This window comes from Triturus cristatus, chromosome 7 (assembly GCF_964204655.1).
Source record: "Triturus cristatus chromosome 7, aTriCri1.1, whole genome shotgun sequence".
Classification (NCBI taxonomy): domain Eukaryota; kingdom Metazoa; phylum Chordata; class Amphibia; order Caudata; family Salamandridae; genus Triturus; species Triturus cristatus.
The window spans coordinates 1,443,792,126-1,443,812,888 of NC_140590.1; positions in this window are offsets into that span (position 1 = coordinate 1,443,792,126).

Below are 20,763 nucleotides of genomic sequence, written 5' to 3' on the forward strand. Positions count from 1 at the left end.
CTACTGGGTTTCAGCCACGTAGTCTGAGAATGATGTTGGTAGTGGGGCCCCCACTCAAACCTTGAACGAGTTAAAAAAAGAAAAATCACCTCTTTTAAGTTTTTTCCCCCCCCTAAATGCCACCACAAAGTTGTGCAGAAAGACGAACATAAGGTGTTCAGTGTGGGCCTACATAAATAGCACCAAAAGGAAAGGTGTTGAGCGTGTGCAGAGTTCTCTACCACCCACCCACCTTGTATTGGAACGGAGAAACAAATGTTGGTGCATTATGCCATGACACAAGACCGTTCCAACAGTTTCCTGAGGCCCTAGGATGCTCAAGTGCCAAAATGGTCGAAGACACTGAGGTATCCCACGGGCATGAGGGGTGTTATGTCAAACAATCTAAATAACCACAACGGGAAGGACATACACATAAGGGGGCAGAAATGTAGTAGACTCCCATAAATGGCACAGGATCAGTAGTACAGAACTGAGCCCTTTGGATTCCATATTGCCAACAACCACATTCAATCAATCAGGGAATTGTATGCGCGCTACTCACCCTTGAGGGTCTCAAGGCGCTGAGGTGAGGGGGGGGGGGGGGGGAGAGAGTATGCAGATCTGTTCAGCCAAAGAGCCAGGTCTTGAGAGCCTTCCTGAAGATGTCCAGGGAGGGAACACGTCTGATGTCTGTAGGTAGTTCGTTCATGCTTGGCTGCAATGTGAGAGAAAGATCTTCCGCCTGCTCTGGCTCTGTGGATGCGGGGGTTTCCACTAGCGCATGGTTGGCAGATTGGAGGTTTCGATCGGGTACATGGAAGTTTATTCTGTCGTTGAGGTGTTTGGGTCCGTTGTAATGTAGGCATTTGTAGGCGTGAGCGAGGATCTTAAAGGTGACTCTCTTCTCCAGGGGGAGCCTCTGGAGTGTCCGCAGGTGTTGGCTGATGTGTTCCTGCCAGGGTATGCAGAGGACGAGTCTGGCCGCGGTGTTCTGTATTGTCTGGAGTTTGCGGAGTAGGGACTTGTTAATGCCGGCGTAGAGAGCGTTTCCATAGTCCAGTCTGCTGATGAGTGTGTGGGTGACTCTTTCTTGACTCCGGGGCAGATCCATTTGAAGGTCTTTCGGAGGATGCTGAGGGTGTTGAAGCAGCTGGAGGTGCCGGCGTTGACCTGTCGGTTCATGGCGAGTGATGAATCTAGTACGATGCCGAAATGTTTGCCGTGGTCTGAGGGGGAAGGCGGGCTTCCGAGGGCGGTGGGCCACCAGGTGTTGCCCCAAGCTGAAGGGGTGGTTTCCAGGACGAGGACTTCTGTCTTTTCGGAGTTGAGTTTTAGGCAGCTGTTGGTCATCCAGACTGCGACCTCCTGCATTCCTTTCTGGAAGTTGAGTTTTGCGTGGTGGGGTCTCGGGTGAGGGAGATGATGAGCTGGGTGTCGTCGGCATAGGATACGATTTTGAGGCCGTGTTGTCGAATGATGGCTGCAAGGGGGGGTTATGTATAGGTTGAAGAGGGTTGGGCTCAGTGATGACCCCTGCGGGACTCTGCAGGTGATTCCATGGGGGCGGAGAGGAAGGGAAGTAGTCTGATCCTTTGGCTTCTTCCGGTGAGGAACGAGTGGATCCAGTCCAGGGCAGCTCCTTGTATGCCGGCACCGTGTAGTCTGTCGACTAGTGTGCGGTGAGAAACGGTGTCGAAGGCTGCAGACGGGTCGAGGAGGATGAGGGCAGCGTAGTGGCCTTGGTCCAGGACAGTGCAGTTGTCGTCTGTGGCAGCGAGTAGGGCGGTCTGGGCGCTTTGGTTGCTCCGGAACCCAGATTGAGATGGGTCGAGGATGGCATTCTCTTCGATGAATCTTATCCATTCCCTGTTGACTGCTTTCTCTGCCACTTTGGCTGCGAAGGGGAGGAGCGAGATGGGCCGGTAGTTATTGAGGTCAGTGGTCGGCTGTGGGCTTCTTGAGGAGGGTCCTGACTTCGGCGCGCTTCCAGTCATCTGGGAAGGTGCCTGTAGAGAAGGTGGTGTTGGTGGTCTTTTGCAGTTCAGGTGCAGTGGTGTACGTGCGGGGGCATGGGTTGGTGGGGGCCCCCTAGTGGATGCCTTTCATGGTCGTGGTGGTGTCCTTGGTCGTGATTGGTGTCCAGCTGGAGATGGTTGGCTGGCTGGTGTCTCTGGGGGGCGGAGGGCAGGCTGTGGCGTCTTGTGGGCAATCAACAAAGTTGTCGTAGAGTGTTCTGATCTTGAGGTGAAAGTAGGTTCCAAGCTTGTAGCAGAGGTCTAGGGACAGGGTGATGTCTGTGGCTTCGTTGTGTGGGTTGGTGAATTCCTGAATGACACAAAGGTTCCACGGAGTTGGCGAGGATTTTGTTGTGGATGAAATTCCTTTTTGTTGTTCTAATTTGGTTGTGATAGTTAGTCATGGCGTCCTTGTAGGTGGAGTAGCTGTTGGTTGTCTTGGTGTTTCTCCAGTTCTTATCCAGGCGTCTGCAGATGTGTCTGGCTTCTTGGAGATCGGTGGTGAACCAAGCGGCTTACCTGGAGAGTTGTTAGCCCGGGTTGCGTAGCGGGGAGAGCTCGTCAGCGCAGTTGGAGATGCAGATGTGGAGTACTCTAGCTGGAATATTTGGGATGTCCAGGTGGGTTTGTCTCGGGTGAGGGTGGAGTTCAGTTGCTCATTGGTAACCTCGCTCCAGTTCTTATAGTGGGCGGGTGGGGTGGTTTTGGTGCCTTGGGTTTGTCGACAGTGAAGTGGACGCTATGATGGTCGGTCCATGGTGGCTGAAGTGAACGCTGTTGCCTGAAGCGAAGATGGGGTCGAGGATTTGTCCTGCTCTGTGTGTTGGTGCGGTGACGAGTTGGTTGAGTCCAATGTTGGTGAGGGTGTCCCGGAGGATTGTGGAGTTGGGGTCGCTGGGGTTGTCGAGGTGGGAAGTTAAGGTCTCCGATGAGTATGTAGTTCATGGATGCGATGGCGTGGGGTGCGATGAAGTCTGTGATGGTGGTGGCGAATGGTGTCCTGATGCCGGGGGGTCTGTAGACGGGGGTTCCTCGGAGTGTGGTGTTGGGGGTGGTCTGGATCTGGAAGTGCAGGTGTTCGGCATAGGGGAGGGTTTCGCTGGAGGTGGTGAGGCAGAGGGCGCTTTTGTGTGCGATGGCGAGGCCTCCTCCTGGGTGGTTGGGGCGGCCCTTCCTCTGGATCTTGTATCTGTCCGGGATGGCGGTGTTGATGTCGGGTGCAGAGGAGGTGTTGGTCCAGGTCTCAGTGAAGAAGGCGATGTCGAGTCGAGTAGGTTCCAGATCTCTATGGCGTGTTTGTGTACGGAGCAGACGTTGAGGAGGATGCATCTCAGGGTGTTGTCTGTGCAGGTGACGGAGGTCGAGGTGGTGGTGGTGAAGGTCTGGCTGCAGTGGAGGCAGTAGATCTGGCCTTGGGTGAATTTTGGCGAGGCAAATTGGCAGTCTGAGTCTTCTGGGGTTGAGTGCGAGGAGGGCGGCGGAGTCGTAGCCGTGAGAGGACGTGGATCCAAGGTTCTTGACGCTGGTTGTGGGCGGTTTGCGGACGGGCGCAGACGGGTTTTCCTTTGGCGCGCCTTCGGCGCTTCAGCGGCGTGACCGCCATAAATAGGGAAGGGCCTTGCAGCTGGGAGGCGGCAGCAGTTAACAGTGAAACAAAAGGTACTAAGAAACTGAAGCAAAACAAAGGAACCCCATGGGTCGAGAGCAAATAACACCGCATAGGGCACACCTCGGGACTAGGTGAAGTATGACCCAAAATAGGCCCTGCTTACTTCGAAAAGGAGGTCAAGGGGCAATGGTCGACGAAATGGTGCTATACAACGAAAAACTAATATGCATACTCTATGCCAGCCAAAATAGCTGTGTGACTGCAAATAAAAGAGAAAATTCTCTCAAAATCAGCAAGGGAAATGGAGTAGCGAAAGGAACATGAAAAGCTAGAACCACTTCCAACTCTTCCTGTTCCTCCTTTTGGAGGTCAAGTGTTAGATGAGTTACAGGAAGTTTTTTTGGGACCCATGACTGACAGCAAAAGAACTAGAGGCATGGGATGATCTGGACACAGATTCGCCAGAGGAAGGGTTTGATGTATATTCTTCTAGACCTTTTTCACCAGATGACCTCCTGGATCAATAACGCCAAGCTCAAGAAAGCAGCAGACACAAGTGGTGTAAGGCTGGAGTTGTAACCTACTTCCTACTCAAAACCTTACTCTCAGCACAGGGGTAAAAAATACTTTCGGCTCCTGCTACCTGGTATCATTAATTCGGTAAAGGAAGCATTTAGGGAGCCAGTAAGCTGTAGGCCTCTCGACACAGATTGTAGCAAAGAAATATAAACCCTTCAACCAAGACTGTGTATGTTAAAAGCTCTGTGTATGTCTAGTGTCGACAGCCAGGAAATGGTGTAACACTTCCTTCACACACTAGGACGGACAAGGAGAGCTAAAGAAATGACCAGGTGGGCAGGAAAACTGAGCGGTCCCAAGAATAGGATCTGTAAATGCTCTCTTGAACGAATATACAACGTTACTTCGCATGCGTTTAGTACGCATGCCATTACTACGCGGTCGTTAGTACGACTGCGTTTTTAGTTCGCATTCCTTTCCTACGCAATTCGGAACAACGAATTGCAGTAGGGGTGCTGGATGTTGGATTAGTATAATTTTACTATTCCAACTCCAGTCTATGCGGACACTAGGGAAGGTGTTGGATTTTAAATCCAACACCTTCCCCCCCCCCCTAACGCAAGTCGCTGTTCCGACTTGCGTAGTAAAGGTTTTCTAAGTAACAACGCGTGCGTACTAACGTCCGCGTAGTAACGGCATGCGAAGTAACGCATGCTAAGTAAACGCCGTTTACCCTCTTGAACTGGTAAAGCCATTGACAATGGGAGGAAAGAGAAAATCTGATGCAGCACCTCCCAAATCAGTGTAAGAAAGGGACCCTACAGGGCGGCAAAACAAAACGCCAACCCATACTTAACTCTACTCAGGAGGCTTCTGACCCTGCTAACAGATAAACGTGCACAGGCACCCTATTAAGGAGGCATGCCAGGCTTGGCGTCTGGTATCAAATAGTGCAAGCCTCCATAATTAACATGTCTTTCAGATGATCAAACTTTTTTGGGTTGGCTATGAACAAGTCACTTAACAAATAAAGGACAATGACTCAGCCTTTCAGCTCAGGTAGACCTTTAAAAGAGGTACAGTAATTACAAGAAGACCAACTGGCAGGGGATCTTAACACACTACCCCACTACAAATGCAGACAACATCCCATCATGCCTTAGGGATCTGGCACATCATGGCAGTACCTGCAGTAGCGTCCCTACCGAGGGGTGTCAAAAGGCAAAATTCAGACCCCCAAAGGGCCAGCACAGACCTCGAAGTGACTGTTCAAGGCAGGACTGATGACCCAACACCTGTATAATGCAAAAACATTTGCGGAAAGTCACATCACACAGAAGGGCGCTAAACGTAATAAATGATGTATATTGCATAGAATTGAATCACAAACCATCAAATCAAAAACAAAAGAATAGGAGCTGCAAAAGAAAGGAACAATAGTCCTAAAACAAGAAATAAAGGACCACCAACAAAAGCAAGCCAAGTAGAAGGTTTCCCTTTGCATTTCATGGTCCCAAAACAGGCCTAAATGCGAAGACCAGTCATAGATGTAAGACTTGTCAATAAATAAATAAAGATGTTAAACTTCAAAATGATAACACTTGAGTTCATACACAACCTAGAAGAAGGGAAGTACATGGCTACCATAGATATCTTGGAATGAAAATGTAATTTACCAATGTATGAGAAGCATGAGAAATATCTCTGGTTTTCTGTGAACCACTCATTTTTTAGTTCAAAGTACTACAGTTTGGGATAAATTCATCACTGAGGGTATTCACTAAGTGCCTTATGTTGGTGGCAGTTCACCCCAGAACACAGGTGAAAACATATGTACCTCTCTCTAGATGAATTAATGTTAAAGGCTAGGTCCATGCAGAAGTGCAACGTGGACATCAGGATGTAACAGACCCCCCTACAGAGATTGGTTTCATAACAATATAAAGAAATCGTTCCCAACACCTGAGAAACACAGGGTTTCGTAGGGATGACCCTCCACTCCCTAAAGGCGCAAGTGGCATTTCCTACACAGAAGAAAATTGCTGTACTGACCGAGTATGCTCACCTCTACTGGAGGAGACAGTCTGTCAGTGAAAACCCTGATGAAACTACTGTGTATGATGATCTCTTACACACAACTTATGCCATTCTCCAGATAACACATGACTTATTCAGGAATGGTTACAAAGCCAATGGTCCTAGACAATGAGGAATTTGGAGGATCTAGTGGGTGTACTAAGAGAAATGCAATAGCGGAATGTGCCAAAGGGCAGGATATTCAATGAGCCATCCACCTCGGTGACCATTACGACAGATGCACCTCACACAGGTTTAGAAGTGCACTTGGGATCACTGAGTCAGCGGTCTCCTGATGAAAACACCTTAATGTGCTAAAACTGAAAAGTCTTCCTCACTATGAAAGCTTTACATATGCATATCCGGGGAAGACGGTACTGATCCAAACCGACAAAACAATAACTGTTTTACTTCAACAAACCGGGAGGGACGAAATCTCATGCTCTTTCAAGTTAGCATGAGATTAAGAAATGGGGCAAACAGTGACAATGTTAATAGCCACACGCCCATCAGGTGGCCAAAGCGAAGATACAGACTAAGCAGGCTAGGAAGCTTGTCACATAAGTGGGATTTCATGAGGTAGTCCACAATATGTTTCAAGACTGGGGCATACCGTAAACAAACCTGTTTGCAATATCCGCAGATGCAAAAATGCCTAAGCTTTGCTTCCAGATATCCACATCACCTGCCTTTGAGGAATGCCCAGACAGCTATGTCAAGGATACTTGACAGGCCAGACAAATGTTGTACTCTGACTTGGTTGAAATAGCACCAGGCAGAGTAAGGAAGCTGATGGGCTCACCAGACCTCTTAACCACTATGCAAGAGGGCCAAGGAGCCTCAGCCTAGTGGCATGGCTACTGAGGAAATAAGGTTTGGGCACCCCAGTCTGCCTCAGAGATGCTTGAAAGTCCTAAGGGAAGCCTGGATACCAATGACAAATGCTACACAGCGAAGTGGAGAAAATGTGCCCACTGGTGCCAAAAAAAGAGAAACCCAACACCACACCTAAACAGGAGTATCACAGTGATTAGTTACCTGATACTTTTTAAATAGCTATCATGTCACTACATAGTCGGAGAACTACTGGTGCTCACAATACAAGAACCCTACCTGCCAGTTCAGAAAGGTGGAGTAGTTCTGAGGACAAATCCTCCGTTTCACTTTACCTATGCAATCAAACTACCAGCCTTCTCGCTGTAAACGAAGAAGAATGGGTAAAGTGCAATCTATATGCTGGAGTCAGGAAAGCAGTGATGTACTACCTAAAATAAACAAGACGGCTCAGAAATGAAGACCAAGTTTATATATTCTTTCTACCCACAAGCATGGAAAATCAGGAGATTACAGAATGGAAGACCAATTTTATATATCCTTTCTACCCACCAGCATGGGGGTCACCTGTCACACAAAAAGATCCAGAAAAAAATGAAACGTACACAAATGACGAAATATTTTATTAAATTCACAAACAAATATAAATAAATCAATGGGAAGGTTTAAGCTTTTCCAAATTCAATTGATACCAAGTATTGTCGATCCTAAATTCTTTTTGATGTGCTTACACAAATAAATCTGAAGATGCTCACTTACTTTTTAGCCTCCAATTTCAATTTCCTTCCCATTTACAGAACGTTTTAATTATTTTCATTTTGCTTCTTTATTTAAATGCACTTTATTAATCTGTTAGTCTTATTTAATTTTCTAAGCGTAGACCCCCTGAGAAGGCATTGCAGACCCCAAGGGTCCCCCTACCGCAGGTAAAGAACCAAAGGTTGCAGTGCATTGTTGTGTTCCATATAATTAGTGCTAGAATGTGCAGCTAAGTAAGTTGGGATTCTTAAGATACAATATCAGTGGTTTATCTATGTTGCTAGCCCCTTGTATTAAAAAATGAATACATAGTAGAACTTTGGGTGAGCCACTAGTCTTTTACACTGTCACTCACGCGTTCCTGACGACCAATTGTCACAGCGTGGGGCAATGTTTGCTTACATTAAATGGACTTTTTCTGTGTGTGTATGTGGTCACTGAAAAAAACCTAGGTTTTAGGGAAAGTTATAGTTAGTTGGACATTTCACTTGTACAAAACCAGAGAAATTACCACGTTATAGTTAGTTCAGCTAACTATAACTCGCCCCCCCGCAATGCACTGCTGATGACGTCCCATATTACATCACTCATGACCTGGTCAGTGACATCACTGATGACATCTCAAATGACCAATAAATTGAAGGGGACCCCTAGCAAACTGATGTAGGTAGAGAATCAGGGAAAAAACAGATTGGAAAACAAGAAAGTACTCTACCCATATGTTTAAATAAGTACAATGTAGCATATATTAAACTAATTACATTCTGACCGGACGGAAGAAAACAAAATATCTAGACCAAAACAGAAAATAATATTAGTCTTTTATTTAATTTTTTATATAAATGTGAAGAAAGTTGATTTAAGTTTTTTTTAAAACAAAAAGAAAACAATTAATAAACACTAATACATGAAAATAGCTAACAGGTCATCCACAACCAACTACAAAGGTCCCAGTAAATCGTCATTTAATCAAAACATTCACTCAAACTCAATCTAAATTCATACCGCAAACCAGATACACACATTACACTTACACCAAGGAACAACCTAAATATGCATTAAGGCCCCACCGACCTTGAATTCAAGAGAAACAGTTAAGTAGATGTTCAAATTAATACAAAATGATAATGTTACAGATTAAAAAAACAGCATTAGCTTAAATACAATCAAAAAGGAGGGGGGCCCCCCGTTCAGAGCGCTGAAGCGCGTTTCGGTGAGACAACCCCCAATTGGGGTACCACCTTCTTCAGGACGCAAAAAAACAGTATAAAGAATATTTCCAGGGACCTCCATGGATATGTAGGAGCTACTCGGAACAGAAGCTCTCAACGCCCGCGATTTGAAAGAAATACGGCCACAGTCCTAGTCAAAAATTAGTATTATGGAATCTAAATTACAGGCCGCGCAGAATCGCGGAAGTTTTTCAAAAAAGCAATACCCAAGAATATTTCAACATTTATAGAGCGGCTGCAACATCTAACGTAACTCTGATTAGATTGCGCAGGAATAGAGGGAAGCGGAGGCAAAGCTCGACATTGACTTTCTAGGTGTAAAACGTAAAAAATATTCCAGGGAGGGATATCGAACTATTCACGATGTTCCAAATGTCGAAATTAGATATTGGGAATAAAAGCCAAGCTTAACAAGTAGAACAGGCGCCGTAATCGATCCAATCCATCTTAGAAGCGACGTCCAAATGAACGAATTCTCAGGTAGCGGGCCGGACATCTCAAATGACATCACTGATGACATCATCCAGTGACTGTGTGTTTCTGTAAAGTTTAAATAGGTTTAATATATATAGGGAAAGGCATATTGAAGAATGAGTGGGTGTATAAGTGTCTGAATGGATGATTTAGTAGGTGCGTGACTGACTATAAGTGAGTGATTAAACATATCTTACTGAATGCTGGGTTAGTGACTAAACTGTGTGAATGTCTGTATCCGTCTGTTGGTGTGTAAGCGGCTGCATGGGTTTGTGAATAGCCACACGAGGGTCTATATGGGTTATGGATTGGTTGTCTGAGTATCTGTATGGGTGCCTGAGTGTTTGTGGGGGTGGGGTGTGTGTGACTGCATAGATGTGTGAGTGGGTGATTCACTGGGTGCATGGTTTCAAGAGTGCATCTGTGATGGACTGTATGGGTGGGTGAGTGTGTGTATGGGTGTGTTCGTGAGTGAATGTAAATCTCAGTGGTACATGTGTGAGTAACTACATATGTGAAAGGCAGTATATATGTGTGTAGGAGTATATGAATGGCTATAAGTGAGAGTGTGTGATTGTGAGAGTGGCTGTATGGACGAGTGTGTGCTTGTATCAGTGATTGTATAAGAGCGTAAGAATGTGCTAGTATTTGTATGAGTAAGTGGGCTGTGAGCTGGTGTGTGTATAACTGTATAGGTGAGTAAATGGCAGTGTGATTAATTATTTGCATGACTGACTAGGTGTGTGAGTTCCTCTATGGATGAGTGGTGATGTGTGAGTGTCTATATAGGTGTATGAGTGCATATGATAGTCCTGTACTGAGTGACCATAAGTATGAGTGACTGTATGGGTGAGTGAGTGGATGTGTGTGTAAACCTAAGAATCAGTGAGTGGGTATGTAGTTATTGGTGTTGGAGTGTCTATGGTTTTGAGAATGGCAGTCTGTAATTTAGAGTGGGTGTATCAAAGGTTATATTAGGGTGTGAGAAGATGCATCAAATTATCACATGGATGATGTCATCAGTGATGTCATTTGAGATGTCATCAGTGATGTCACTGACCATGTCATGAGTGATGTAATATGTGACGTCATCAGCAGTGCATTGCGGGGCCGCGAGTTATAGTTAGCTGAACTAACTATAACGGGGGAATATTCCTGGTTTTGTACGAGTGAAATGTCCAACAAACTATAACTTTCCCTAAACCCATGTTTTTTTTCAATGAATTTCTAAGGTTTTTTAAATGCTAATTTCTAACTATGCCTACAGAGGTAGGACTTGTGAAGAAAGAAGAAAAAACGCACAGAAAGAAGCAAAAGAAATGCAGAAAGAACCAACCGAGGAGCAGAAAGAGGCTTTGTTGCAAAATCATTCTGTGCCCACAACTTTTTCAGATGGGTACTAGTGGTAACTGACTGACTAACCAGGCCTAGAGCCAGTGCTATGCTAAAAGACACTTAGAATACAGTGAAAACACCTACATACACTAGGGAACACTATGCGTTGGGGTACCCCCGTGATTAGCATGACCTCCTCTGTAAGGCCCTAGTACATAATAGGGCTGGGGAATTAAAACTACCTCTAAGTCAGAGGTGCAGAAATATGCTACTTCAACTAGTAGTCGCGTTTGCAGAGTGGTGGAGAAAGGGTGCTGAGCGTCCAGTCCAACCAACGCTCAAGAATTCCGCTGCGTAGGACTTTTCGGAGGTACCAGGAGGGATTCTTGGCCCCCAAACACCCTCAGGACAATATTGGACTTCATCCCCCATCCCATAGTCTGCCACGAGGCACGTTTGCAGAGTGGTAGAGAAAGGGGGCCATTGCCTCCGAAGACGTCTTAGCAATCCCACTGTGTGGGACTTACTGGAGGTAAAAAGAGGGGTAGTTGGCCCCCAAGGACATCCTTGGGGGGCCAACTTCCCAAACTATTACCTCCAGTCAGTCCCACACAGCAGCATTGATAAGTGCTTGCACCAGGCCATGCCCACTTTGCCCACCACTCTACAAACGCGCTCCCTGGCACGCTGTTGGATGGGGATTAAAGTCCCCTTCACTGCTGGGGGTCCTTTAGGGGCCAACTAGCCTACCTTTTTCCTCCAGTAAGCCCCACGCAGTGGGATTGGTGAGAGGTAGACAAAGGCAATGCCCCCTTTCTCCACCACTCTGCCCCCTGGTGCGTTGTAAATTGGGGGATTAAGTCCCCTTGTATCCTGAGGGTCCCTGGGATCCAACTAGCCCACCAGGTACCTCCAGTAAGCACCACAGAGCTGCATTGCAGAGAGGTGTGAAAAGGGGCGTGGTGTGACACACCTCTCTGCAACGCAGCGGCGCTTACTGGAGGTACCTGGTGGGCTAGTTGGCCCCCAGGGACCCTCAGGATTGAGGAGGAATTAATTCCCCAACTTAAAACGCACCACAGGGCGTGTTTGCACAAATGTCACCTCAGGCCCCGCCCCCTCCCTTCACCACTGAGCAAATGCACCCCATGGCGCGTTTTAAGTTGGGGGATTAAGTCCCCTTGTATCCTGAGGGTCCCTGGGGTCTAACTAGCCCACTAGGTACCTCCAGTAAGCGCCATAGAGCTACATTGCAGTGAGGTGTAAAAAGGGGCGTGGCCTGGACCACCTCTCTGCAACGCAGGCCTGTGGCGCTTACTGGAGGCACCTGGTGGGCTAGTTGACCCCCAGGGGCCCTCAGGATTGAAGGGGAATTAATTCCCTAACTTAAAACGTGCCACAGGGCATGTTTGCACACATATCACCTCAGGCCCTACCCCTCCCTTCACAACTGTGCAAACATGCCCCTTGGCGCATTTTAAGTTGGGGGATTAAGTCCACTTGCATCCTGAGGGTCCCTGGCATGACCTGGTGGTACCGCTGGCTCTGCAGGACGGCCAGGGTGGCCTGTGTGAGTATAATCCCCCCCCCCCCAAGGTTTTGTCCCCCTCATACAGCAGCCTGCCAGCTTACTTCATGTTGTCACGGATACCTTGGCTTTCTCGCGAGGACCTAGTGCATTCTGGGTGTTGGGAGTGATGATTCTTACATTGTTTAACCTTTCTTACGGACACTTAGGCTCTCTTGTTATGTGATGGATTCTGGGCGTTCCAGTATGACTTGCATTGGTTGATTCAATTAGGGGTAGTATACCTGATGGTAGTGTTGCCTCCGAGAAAAGCACAGGACTGAAACATAGTCAGTAATGATCAGGCGCGAGGTAGTCACTCCAGCGCAACCTCTCCGGGGGGCAAAAGGTGGCATCGGTTTATGCCTCATTGTCCTGCATGTGGTGTCTCTGTGGCGGTTCCCACACTCAACTGGAATGGGACATCGATGGGCGTGTTTTTTACTTGTTACTGGACGTTGCAAACTTATTTGCTTGAAAGGGCCCCTGATAAGCCCATGTAAAAGAGTGTCCAGGAAAATGGTGTTTTAAGAGCTTAACTGGGTTTCTCAAAGGGGCGTGGCTTAAAACAGTTACTATAAAATCTGTGCTTAACATAGTGTGCAGCGCCACCAGAGGCACACCTACAGCCAAATTTCGGAGAGGGGCTAATTCTTCCAGCCATAGGCAAACTGGAGATGCAGGGGCTCTAAGAAGGGGTGAGTCAATGGTCTTTTAAAGACCTGTGAAGTACTCTGGTGCAGCTGGCAGCTCAAGAACTGTCTGTGTGTGTGCCCGGGAACTCAGCCCGGGCTGACACGCACTACGGGGGGAGCTCAAGCCTACTGAGCCCAATGGGTGTTGCACCCTGCGCCCGACTGGTATTTTGCTGTTTCTGTCATTGTATCGAGATATACAACTAACATTACACTTACAACAAGCCACAACTATTTCCTTTGTTAGTTGCCTAAAATAAATAATCAACACTGTAACACAACTTTCCGGGGTGCCTCACATACCACTGACTCGACAGCAATTGAGAGAGGCGTGCAAATTAGAATTGTAATTAATTGACGGATAATTTACTATCCAGATCCTATGTTATGTTTCATTGACTAGTGTGCTGCACTGCAGGCAGCAATTAAGGACGCCCCTCCATCCCTACCAGTGCCCCCGCAGCCCAGTGAAGACAGCCAGTGTGGGATTCCCAGCCCCCTCTATAGTTAACGCCGGGCAACTTCCGTTCAAGTCAAGTCAGATCACGAAATGGATGCTTCCAGGCTTAACGGGGAGCTTTGCATTATCATTCTGATTTGTATAGCGCTGAATGTTAGGCACTCGGTCCATTTCCAAGGGCTCTTTATGTTTACAGCTGGAGGAACCTAAGAGGCACAAAAAGATACGATTTTGCCCAGGACCACACGCATATAGGGAGGGCTGTTACTTAGCTGGGATGAAAGTTTACATGTCAGGCCGTTATTTACCAGCGGGATTAACTAATCAATGACTTGGTTTCCACGTGCTCAGAATTGACTCCGGTAGTGAGTACTCGCTGTATGGAACACACAAGGATGGAAAAAGTCATGTGTGTGCGACTCTGTATCCATAGCACAGATGCTGCTCGAGTTCACTCACTGCAAGCGGGGTTAGCCTGCTCACTGCATTAAAGCATCTACCCCAGAAACCTGTGTTTGACACAGGTTTAAATAAAATTCAATAAGGTCTCTTTCTGAACCAAGGGCTACCTTTTTGCCAAATTTGGTGTAATTCCGTTCAGCAGTTCGGGCTGTAGCTGTGTCTAAAGTTTCCTATGAGTCAGAGTCAGAAATTTGCTTTATTCGGTTAAAATTTAAAACCATCAAAGCACAATACAATAATTCATGGTACGGGCAGGTACAAGAAATTCACAAAAGATATAATACAATACATTGGCACCAAACACTATAAAAGTATGTCAATTTAAATAAATCTAATTAATTACGAATCCACAAAACCATTTCTATTTTAACATTCCATGTACCACAGTTAAAAAACAATGCTCCTAGGACCTGGCGAGAATTACTAATGAGATAGAGCCCTTTTTCTGCGCCTAATAGCCCCTGTAATGAACCTGGCTACTCCAAAACATACCAACGGAGTCTCAAGCATTTGCAGATAGACCAGTGCAGGCCTCACTTGTACAAAGTTATAATTCTTAAGGATAGGCACAATATATTTTTTTCGGAGTAAAGAGTAAAATTTACAAAAGAAAACCATGTGCAACATATTTTGATCAGAGGTATTATCAAAGGGGCAAGGCCCCAGGGTTCCCTCTTTGAAAAAACCCTTCGGGTAAGCCAAAAGCCAGGGAAGCATGCCATGCTTAAACCTTATTAACAAAAACAGATGGAATGGTTTGTTTATAAAGGTCAGGTAAAGCTGAATCCCACCCACTACCTGTACTTAGCATGACAAACCTCCTAACTGCCGGCTTTCCCAGTTCTTCTTCCCTCAGTGACATGGCTTTGCTCAAGAATTGGCTCTTGAAGGCCTTTATTTTCGTTTTACTCAATGCACATGGCCTGTCAAACAATTCAGGACATCTGAGAGACTTCAGGTTATTTTTGATGTATCGAAACCAAGGGATAGACATAGCTTCATCAAGGGACAAACAATCTTGGACAATAAGTTGGCTTAAATTCGGGGGTTGCTGGGCCCACACTCTAAGCCACCCTAGTAACGGCGCCACAGAGATTTCATCAGTGAGATAACCCGCCCCCAGATCTTCATGTATATTAAAAATTGGTGCAGAAGGAGGAAGGGACAGCAGTTTGCGAAAAAAGGTATTTTCCACTGTTTGGATTTCTGGCGAGGCCTTATAACCCCATACCTCACTACCATATAGGGCCATGGATACACACTTCGCTCTGTAGATTTTCATGAGTGCAGGTAGTGGTTTACACCCCAGACGTTTTGCAAAGCCCAACAACGCTCCTGTGGCTCTAGCAGTGGCGGCTCCTCCATAGGGGCGTTTGGGCGCCGCCCCCCTGCTTTCCCGCAGTGCGAGAAGGCAGAAACATAAATGGTAATAACTACCATTTATGTTTCTGCCTTCTCGCACTGCGAGAAAGCATAAGTGCCTGGTTGCGGGTGGGCGGTTCTGGTTGAGGGCAGGGGGGAGTGGCTTGCCCACTGTTGTGCATAGGGACTGTTTGGCCGGCCCTGGGGCTGATCAAACAGTCCGTATGCACAACACTGGGCAAGCCACTCCCCCCCCTACCCTTGAGCAGGACCGCCCACTCTCCCTTCTCTCTATGTAGGCTGCTGCATGGAGAAAATGGCCCAGGTGGGGCGCGCTGAGATTCGCCTGGAGAGTTCTGATTGGAGGAGGGGAGGGAGGGAGGCTGCGTGTCCGATGACGCGAGGAGAGCTGCAGCCAGCCGGAATTGAAGAACGCAGGGCGGGAGTCCTGTGACGCTGCTGCTCCTGTTCACAAACTGAAGAGCGCCAACGCTGGACTCCGGCCCAGGAGCAGAGGCCGGTCAGGTAAGTTTTTATTTTATTTTAATTTAAAACTCCCCCTGTCCCCACCCGAGTCCACCCCCACATCGAGTATTGTAAGCCGCGACTGAAGGAGGCGGCTTTCACCACTTGTACCAATGGCACTTTAAGCGTTCACACTGATGGCGATCTGTAAAGGCTCTGTAGTGTGTGATGTTCACAAACAAACCTTGGGAGACGACGCACACGAAAGATAGTCAATGCACGTGGGTGTGGGGTTTCAGCTCAGCTCTTCTTTTTACATTTAGAACTTTTTTTGCAACTGGCACAGCAACTGCTACCTGTTTGTCTTGGACGCAGCTGTGGTGGGTGGGAGGACGGAGCACAGAGATGAAGAGACAGCAGGTGATTAAATCCATTAATCGGATTTATGGTGGTTATTTGTGCGGCACTGGAATGTGTTTATGGCAGCACCGGTATGCATGGGATGACGAAGACGGCGGGATCGTGACATTTCACAAGACTGGCCTCAGTGTGTCAGGAGTGTGTTTGAAGGGACAGGTGTGTTTATGATTTCACACGCGCTGCTTGTGATGGGGCAATTAGGCTCAATCTGGGGCTTTATCTCACGGGGTGGGTTGTGATAGGGGACCTATGCACTGGTACGTTTATGTGTGTGTGTATTCATTCCGTTGTATAAACTGGGTGTCGTAGCACAAGCGATGTAGTGTGATTGCACAAGTGCATTTACATATGTCTGAATTCACTGTATATTTATAGTGCCAGAAGTGTTTACAGGATAGCGCCTACCATCACTACAGTGCTTAGAAAGGGACATATGTTTGTGCATGACATCACTTATAGATTACCCCCACCCCCCTGTTTTGCCAGCCACGACTGCATAAGCCCTCCGATGCCCCTTGACCAAGTTTGCGCTGTATAAAAACTACAAAAAAGGCCGTTGACCTGCCTTTCAGGTTAGCACATTATGTTGTCTTGCTCAAAAAGATCATTATATGCAAAGGGCTGCAAAGCGTTTGAAAATGATACCAATTTGTCACCCTTGAGTTTAATTTCACTTTTCATAGATCTTCACTCGTTTATTTATTTTGCATGTTTGTTGTCAGTTTTTGTCTCAGTCAAGGTTTGCTAACTAACATACATCGACACAAAAGTTGCCTGGATTTCCGCCCTACCACTTTCAAATGTCACCAGCCGCCACTGGGCTCTAGCAAGAATGTTCTTTTTCTGGGTGCGTTGCATGACCCAAGAACTTCTGTCATCGAATAAAATCCCCAAGTATGGGAAGGACTGCACTTTTGTAAGTTCCTGCCCATTGCAGTAGAATTTAACCCTTTTAGCCCTCCCAGCACCTATTGACATGGAATGTGATTTTTAAAAATTTATCAATAAGTCTAAAGAGACCATAAAATCATTAAATCCGTTTAAAAGCGCTTGCAAACCTCTCGCGGTTCTCGCCAATAAAACAGTGTCGTCAGCATATAATAACGCGGGAATTAATTTTAAGCCGGCTCTAGGGATATCTTTACTAAACGAACTTAAAACCTCACCCAGATTATTAATGTAAAGCGAAAAAAGCAGGGGGGCAAGAATACATCCCTGTCTAACCCCACGCTTTACCTGCCGAGCCTCTGATAAACTCCCGTCTTTACTGTAGCGGACGACAGCGGTAGTGTCCTCGTGAATGACGGCCAGAAAGGATATCAATACTGGGTCAAGCCCCAAAACAGCTAATAAAGCCCATAATTTTTGACGGTTAACAAGGTCGAAAGCAGTGGACAAATCCATGAATGCTAAATGAAGGTCCCCCTGCTTCGCGACCGTGTATTTCCCGATAATAAGGTGCAAATTAAGGCATTGACCCACTGTACCCTTTCCTTGTCTAAACCCGTATTGTAGGTTGGAAATTATAGATTTATCTTCCAACCAATTTGTTAGACGAGCTAGGACAACTTTACGCATTATTTTCATGGCGGAATCCAAAAGAGAAATAGGCCCGTAACATGCCGGGTCTTCTCTTGACCCTTTTTTAAATAATGGAACGATAACAGCTTTGCCCCATGATTTAGGGGCACCAGCCTTAGAGGCAGCGTTAAAAACGATAGTTAAAAGTTTTGCCCAAAACCCTGGGTCAGCCCGATAAAGGTCCGCCGGAACGCCATCCGGGCCTGGGGCTTTGCCTTTTGCCATTTGTATTAATGGCCTTCAGAACTTCTTCTTCATTAAAAAGAATTTTTGAGGCTAAGTTACTATCCGCATAGTTCACTGGGTCAGGATCATGAATTTCCGAATAAAGACCACTAAAGTGGGCCACCCATCTCTCTGGTGGGATGAGACAATCCTTATTGGTGTTCTCCAGCTCATTGAAAAGTGGGCTATTAATCACCTTCCAGAACTGGGTACTATTTGTCAGAACACTAGCGTCTGAGAGTTCATCCCATGCCAGATTTCTTAACTGGGTTTTCCTGTCCTTAATTGATTTTTTTTGTACGACCTAGCCTCTGCAATCTTCTTTAAATCTTTGTCACTTTCTTTCAGTGCCGACATAAGAGAAAAATGAGCACTAGAACAAGCGTGATCAAACCCACTTTTAAATTTCTTGGGCCTTGGTCTCCCATGAGTGGAGAGATCACCCACAACTTGTTTAGTTATCCTATCGAAGGCACTAAGAACTTCCATTGGTAGCGCCTCAGACGACAGACATAGACTGAAATCCTCGTTATTATTATTATATAAGTTGTCAATGAATTCAGCCGGAGTAATAACATCCCATCTCAGGCGTCTACCCTGGCTAGTAGAAACTAAATTTGTATTGGATATCAAAGGCAGTGAGATTTCCTTTGTCAAGGCATTTACTTTGATTTCCATCGTAAGCGGATTATGATCGCTTAGGAGGTTTTGTATAACGCAAAAGGAACCTATTAAGTCCCTCAGAGGATAAGGTATAAAGATATAGTCAATCGTACTATAATGACCCTGACCAGTGAACGTAGGAACACAAAACAAAGAATCTTGAGTCGGGGAATATAAATGAAGGGCAGAAATGATACTCTCCAGATATATCCCACCCTTAGAGTGTTCTAAATGAATAGCCTCTTGGCGGCAAAAGTCATGATTACTAAAACCGTAACAATTAAGATGACATACGTGAATGTTAAAATCGCCAAAAAGCAAAAGAAAATAAGGTGTGACATTCTTTGCATCATACTCGTCCAAGAATATGAACAATGCTTTCAGGTGTTCTACTTCATCAGACCTGGCAAATGAATTATAAAAATGTACCACTAAAAAAGAGGGCAAATTGGGGCCTTCAAGTTTTACTGCCAAAATGTGTAAGGAATTTGTCACTATCAGTTCTGCTTTATACAATAACTTTAAACTAAATAGTAACAAAAGGCCCCCTCGAGCTCTCCCCATAGCGGAAGGGACAGTGTATTTGATAAAAGACTGATACCCATCCAGATAATAGGGGTCATTCGCCTCCCATGTTTCTTGGAGGGCAATAATATGGAAGGTGGAAAGAAAATCCCTCCATTTTTTATCGTCTCTTTTAGAACTTAAACCCGCTATGTTCCATGAGAGTGTGGTAATTTTATCCATTACTAAAGAACCCCCCACACAACCTGCCTCTTGTGTTAAGATGTTCACTGAATTAGGTGGAAGGGAATGAGAGTCAACTTCCTCACTATCAACGGGCACTACAACGCTCAAGTTACCGGTAACGTCAGTGGGAACTATACTACTCCCATCTGGCGAAACATCGTCGGAGTTCCTCTGATTAATTCCTAACTCATTAACGGCCGGAGGGGATAAAAAAGTATCTATCAAGTCCCCACAATTCGCCCTGTGTGCCATAGTAGACTCCCTAGAAAATAGAGGGCCAAGGTGTATAGATGGGACTACGCTAGTGACATCCTTAAAAGTGTGAGTGCTAACCGGACTAAGTCAGTCATTGACATCTAAAGAACTAAGGGCCTCAAATCTATTACTTAAGGCCAGGGATTTGCTAGCAGGGATGAACTGAGAAATCTGCTCTCCAGGTCTTACCGGCCCTTGACTGTGAGGTGGGTAAAAGAAACCCAACGGGAGAACGTTGACAAAATCCTGATGTATTCTGCTCGACCCTGCCTCAAAATAAGGTCTACTATGTCAGGAGAGCTAAAATTCACTACGACACAGTCACCATTTAACGACTTATTAGACTTCCCCACCCAAGAGACCTTTCTAACCATTTTAAAACATTCATAGAGGCGACTCCCCAAAACAGTTTTACCCGCCAAATAATGAAGGGCTTTATTTTTTAATGAAGACCAATGCTCTTCCCTGCCATCAGAAGTTTTCGGGACATTAGCTAATATAACAGTGTATGGACAAGCCTCCGGCGGCAGATGCAAAGGGAATTCTTTTCGTATGCTCTCCACCGGTGGACTTGGGTTTCCAATCAGCCTCCTCATCCCAGCATTAATACCATGGGTAGATCCCAAAACCAATGGTGGTGGGTTTATATTACCAACAACAGGGGCCGTCATAGACTCAACCAACTCCGAAACTCTAGAAGTAACTACATTAAGAGAGCGGAGTTCAGGTGTATTTTGCCTCAGCGATGATACGTTCTGACCCGCTATATGAGATTCGATCAGAACAAGTCTATCGTTTATCTTATTGAGTCGATCCATGACTGGCGATATAATAGCTCTCAGTCGCTCTTCCATAAGCTTAATCAAATCCTCTGACTTATCCCCCCTTGTGACAACTTCCCCTTGGACAGTGCACTCATAACATCCATTGCCCTTATTCCCCATTTGCTGTCCCACAACACTGCTTTCCTGACAATCCAACCCAAGTACAGAATCTTTAAGCCTGGGTAACTTAGCTTGTTGT